Here is a 5,999-nt window from a genome sequence, read left to right on the forward strand (position 1 = left end):
AAATATTCCCTTGTCTTTTATCTCATTTTGTGATCCCATAATGCCATGTTGGTCTGGTTCATTATGTTCCACAGGTCCTTGTGTCCATCCACTTTTCTGCAATCTTATTCTCTATTCTTCAGCCTTGACACTTTTGATTGTCTGGTTCTCAAGTTTGCTGTTTTTTTCCAATAAGTGCTCTGCCTTTGAATTTCTCTATAGACTTTTTAGGAATAATATTATTTTTCTTGATGTTTAAAATGAAAAGAGTCAAGAATGAATCATTGGAAATTCCAACCCACCTTATACTGGAAAGTGAATTCTAGAATAGCAACTGGAAATGTGCAATTCATATTATGACATGTGTTTTTTTTTAATTTTTAAGGTTTGTAGCTATTAAAGTATAATATTTTAATTAACTTGCAAATGTTTACATTCATAGAAAAATTAATAACATTTTGAAACAGTTCACTATATCTGAAGAGAGCTATTATACAACAGTTCAAATGTTGGGGATTAAATAGTCACTGTTTCATGATGAACCCTGGGTAATCCAGAGGAGATGACTAAATAAGTGGCCCACAAGCATTTTATGAAGGTATGATCAGCAGTACTGAGATCCTTGGAGACTTCCATGGGGACAAGGCTAGGTAAGTTCTTGAGGCCTTATCCTGCTACTCATTAAAACCATGATCTGTGTATTTTTCTGAGGCAGTTGGGACTTAAATACTTTTTCTATGAAACAGAAACTCTTCACTTGGGCCTATCAAAGTGTAAGGAGAAATGAAATGAGGAACAAAACTTCCTCTTCAGTTTTTCCTTCTTTTATTACCTTAAGATTTGGGTCACGTCACTTTTCATCTCTCACATTGGCATGTTAACCTTGTAGAGAGTGCCTGTCTGCAAATGGCAACATGGTGTTGACCAGCCCTGCATTTACACAACCCAACTCCTCCCCTTCAAGACAGAGGACACCATGATAAGATATTTACTGGGACATTCAATTATTGATGAGTGCTGTAAGTCTCTCTTGTTCCCTTAAACCAGCCATGGAATATAGGAGCAACTGAAAACAGATCCCGCCAAGCATAAATGAGTATTTCAAAGAGATTTGATTTCCTCCTCTAGTGCTAAGGACTTCTCAGGAACCATTGGAAAACGTCCAAACTGAGGCAATGATCAACCTGACTCTAGCCACTCACAGCCCTTGTATAAAAACTGCCTCATGCTTTTGTTTGTGGCCCAGGCTGATTGCTTCCATCAGAGCTGTTCCTTCTTCAGGTCCTCAAGGTAAAATTCCTTTCCCCTTTTCTGTTACTTTCTAACTCTGCCTTGTAAATCAGCCTGTGTCTCTCACTGATCCTTCTTGAAATGCTTTTCTATAATGAGACATCAGGAACATGTCTGAGCTGAGTTGAGGTACACATCTCCTCTTGGGTTGGGGGATTCCTCAGATGCTGTCCACTGAGAGTGTCAAATTCAGGTTAGTTCTAAGCAGAGGTGAAAGATGGGATAATTTGGAGTGTGAGGATTGGATACTGGGTGTAGAGACTGTGTATAGGTATGGAGGTATGGAAGAGGATGATGGGCAATGTTTCAGTGGAGAGTAATCCTCTCTAACCCATGTTCAGCCAGCCCACTCAGTGATCCTGAGGGTGTAGGGTTGGGGAAATCACTACCTTGATTGTCATTCTGCTTGCATTAAAACATTCCCTTCTCAGTGTTTGGAAAATCTCAGTGGGCAACAACATATTTGGGAAGAGAAGGCATGAGGAAATCAATGGTTTCTTCATTCTAGAAAGGACTGTGTTTGTGAATAAGAAAGAACCAAATAAATAAAAACAAGCAAAACCACAACACGACACAAGATCCTGTGAAAAGAGAACCTTTGACTTCTTGCACTCTGATGGCAACAGGGGCCACTGGGTTTCAACTCCATGCAGATGTTTCTCACTGGCAATGTGGAGAGATTTCTTGACCACCACAAGCAAGGAAGGATATGATAGGAGGCCAGTGGACATAACTCCCTTAGAACAAAGGAAATTACCTTTTGATACCCATGCATTGGTTCAGGATTTAGAAACTCATGGATTTGACAAAGCACAAGCAGAAACAATTGTATCAGCATTAACCACTTTATCTAATGTCAGCCTGGATACTATCTGTAAGGTGATGGTCACTCAGGTGCAACAAGAAATAACAGTTCAACAGCTAATGGCTAATTTGTATTCTATCAGGAAAGATATGGTCATCCTAGAAAAAAGTGAATTTGCAAATCTGAGAGCAGAGAATGAGAAAATGAAAATTGAATTAGATCAAGTTAAACAACAATTGATACATGAAACCAGCTGAATCAGAGCATATATTACAGATCAAGAAAAGCAACTTATGGAAGTAACCACAGAATTTACCAGAAAAGATACCCAAACCAAAAGTGTTATCTCAGAGACCAGTAATAAAATTGACACTGAAATTGCTTTCTTAAAAGCACTGATGGAGTCTAACAAACTTGAGACAATTTGTTATCTTGCAGCCTCAGTGTTTACTTGATGGCAATAGCTTTGGGATTTTATAGATTCTGGAAGTACTACTAATACTGCTACCACTGCTGCTAATGACTTCTTAGAACATTACCCTAAGATAGATTGTCTTTCAACACTGTCAGTTGCTGAAGTAACTTATTACAAGATCATCCAAGTATATATGGACTAGAAAAGTGTTTCACATATTTCAACTTGATTTTGTCTTCATTTTATGTTGAAAAGCTGTCATCCAAAACCTGATTTTTTTTAGATGAAAGAGCATTCTATCCCCAACTCTTGATAGTTCATAGAAAAGAACAAGAATTTTCTTGTGTTTAAACAACTTTATAAATAAAATTTTGTTGATATCTGCTGCAACACAAAAGAGAGAGAGAGAGAACTTTTGTTGCTTGGGATAAAATCCCATTTCCTTATCACAGGATAAGGAGCCTGTGCCATGTATCCTCCATTCCTGGCCTCTGGACCAAAGTTTTCCCAGTTTACACACAATTTGCACTTGATCCATGGGGATGTAACATGGGCCACATGTGTACCCAGTGCAGAGGGAGTGAAGCAGATTCACTGGGCAGGCAAGCAGAGAGGGCAGAGCATTGCTATGTCAGAGCCAGAGTCCACTGAGCCCCAGCCCTGGTCCTCCTCACTGCCTTCTGAAGCAGAGCTAACCCTGCATTGGGAATCTGTTGTAGCCACAATTCCTCCATTAGAGGAGATGGGAATCTTGATCAGGGAATTAAACCTGTGAAAGAAGTCTGAAAGGTTCCTTTGATCACACACTGAAGGAAAGATTATTGGGGGAAACTTGAGAATTTGTTCCTTAGTGGAGGTACAGTCTAGGTCATGACATTTACAGGAAGTATACATTCTATATTTCTGAGTGACATCTGGTTTTGTCTGTGATTTCACACCATATCTTAAGTTGATCTACTAAAGTTTGTGATGTGGATCTCACTAGAGTCTAGTTGCAACTTGGAGGGTTGGCTGTGAAGGTCTGGGTGCTGCTGGCAGAAACACCAACACACAGCAACAGTACAGTTCTTATGTTGGGTTGAAAATTATGAGAGAGAGATACATACATCAAAATGTTCTCACCAGGCAAAGTATATAAAAAACAACTAAAGTGGTCCATTGTGGAAAAGAAAAGATAATACCTTTTTCAAATTTTATTCCAAGCATAGATTTTAAAATGTATGTGTTTATGATGTAGAGAATAATATTTTGGAGCACATGTAAATTGTGGAAAGGTTACAGGTGATTAATTAAATTGTGTTTCATCACCCATAGTTATTTTTGTGGTGAGAACATTTAACATCCACTTTGTTAAACTGTTCAGTGTTGCAATGTCACCATTAACCACATTCCTATGCTGTATCACAGATCTTCTCCCTCCTGCTTCCTGCGTGGCTGTGACTGCACCTGTGACCACTGTCAACCCAACCCTGTAGAAGCCACTGCCTGAGCCTCTGGCAATCACCACCCTGCATTCAGCTTCTAGATTAACTCTTTTACCTCCACACAAGGGAGAGTAGGGAAGGTTTATCTTTCTAACTCACTACTGCTGGAGGAGGTGTTGTGGACAGGCAAAGATAAATCTTGGCAAGAATGTGGAGAAAGGGGAATGCTGTTGGTGTAAATGTAAGTATTGCCAATATGAAAGTAGTATTAGAGCTCTTCAAAAGATTTAAAGTTGAACTTCTCTATGACCCTGCAGTTGCACTCCTGGCTACTCATCCATGTGAAATGACCAGTGTTTGTAGCCACATCTCCACTCCCTTGGTCACTGAAGCATGGATCATGGCAATTAAAGTATGCAATGAACCAGTTTCTAACCATGGATGAGTTGGACAGGTAATATGGTAAATGTAAGCATCAAATAGCATCCCACCTTAATGAAGAAGCAATTTCTGATCCTGGTGGCAGCACAGGTGCACCTGAAGTCCATGACATTAAGTGAAAAAACAGGTGGAGGGGAGCCCAAAGTTTTCAAGTGTTCTCACTGTGTATAAAAACTATGACAGCTGATTTGTTTCTATTTGGGTCATCAGCATTTGATAATTAAAGACACTAACTCCTCCTGAAGTCAGGAACATGTTCCAGGCCAACCTCAGATTTCCTCATTGGCACATCTGACTCACTGCTGGCCACTGGGACAGTCCTGTTTCCAGACACACCCAGCCTCACCCATTCTTCAGTGTCCCCCAGGTGAGTATCCCCATGAATCCCAGCCCTCACTTTATCATTCATTGTTTTGAAGACCACAGGGATCCACCAGAGAGCCCCACATTTGGGCAGATTGTGTGAAATTAGTGGGCCTGAGGGACAAGGGGGTCCAAAGGAGTGTGTTGTGCTAGCTACAGATAAATGAGAAAACACATTCCTCAAGGTGTGACCCATTTCAATCACTTATTAGGTCTCAGACTCAGGACACAGGGCTTCTATGTTGAGAACCAGGGACACAGCTTTTGGCTGCATAGCTTGTGCCAAGCAACACCAGAAAGTGGACATTCTTTACACAACCTCCTGCCTGCCTGAGACTTGAGTTAGGCTGGAGGTTATCTTATAAACATTTTTGGTAACTTTCTTAAGTGATTATGGCCCCTGAGGTTAACACTGACTGTCTGAAAGGACAAGAAGACAACTGGCAGTTCCACAGTCAGCTCTAAGAGAACTGGTCAGGTAGCATCACATTCCACCACAGCTTCCAGAAGTCCAGGAGAAACACTTTTCCACAAAGCAGACATTAGTCTCTCACTTAGGGCAGAGGCCTGTGTGGCACCACCTGCCTTGTCCCTGAGGTTATGAAGCGCTGAGTATTAACTCTGTGCTAAAGTCTATGTGTACTTCTGCATGGTGGCCTATGTATGGCCTGAATTCCTTCATGAAGGCACAAAGAACTGACAGACAGTGGGTGTTCCCCATGGTATCTGGCCCTGTCTTTCTGGTGAGAGTCAAGTGACACCCAGGCCCACCTCTCTTGAGACATCTATGGTGTCCCATGCCTCCCGGGTCCCAACCCCATCCTCTGCACTGCTTGCTCCACATCCTGGCCCTTCCACAGCTGGCTCCTTCCTCTGCCTCCCAGCTGACCCATGGAGAGCACATATCCCATGACCCCTGCACCAGGGTGGGCTCTGGTGTGAATCCTGCCTTAATGTCCCTGACCCTGTCTCCCCATGTTACTGTGAGTTCTTGCACATTTTCAGTTACCCTGTCCTCTTCCTTTGTGCCTTTGAAAGTTTTGGGAGTTTGACCAGAGTTCAAGTTTCCAGCCTTCCCAGCACCCCATTTTGGCCTGAAGCAGCTATTTAATAAATGCATAAATTAATGTCTAGATTCACTGCCAAATGACATTTCTTTCACTTTTAAAGAAAACTGTCCATTTTTTGCCCTAAACTTTTCCCAACACTCTAAATTTGCTTGAAATTTAACTTTTCTCAAACTGTTTGTCTCTGTCACCATTTAGGGTACAGAACTACACAT

At 41.4% G+C, this 5,999-nt stretch overlaps 1 pseudogene; it reads left to right on the forward strand.

Moving 5' to 3' along the window:
• Positions 1-2,151: 2,151 nt before the first annotated feature.
• Positions 2,152-2,573, forward strand: LOC110348276 (coiled-coil domain-containing protein 90B, mitochondrial pseudogene; annotated as a pseudogene).
• The last annotated feature ends 3,426 nt before the right edge of the window (positions 2,574-5,999 follow it).

This window comes from Heterocephalus glaber, unplaced genomic scaffold (genome assembly GCF_053883595.1).
Source record: "Heterocephalus glaber isolate CG9 unplaced genomic scaffold, H.glaber_assembly_v1.0 deba00001673, whole genome shotgun sequence".
NCBI lineage: Eukaryota > Metazoa > Chordata > Mammalia > Rodentia > Bathyergidae > Heterocephalus > Heterocephalus glaber.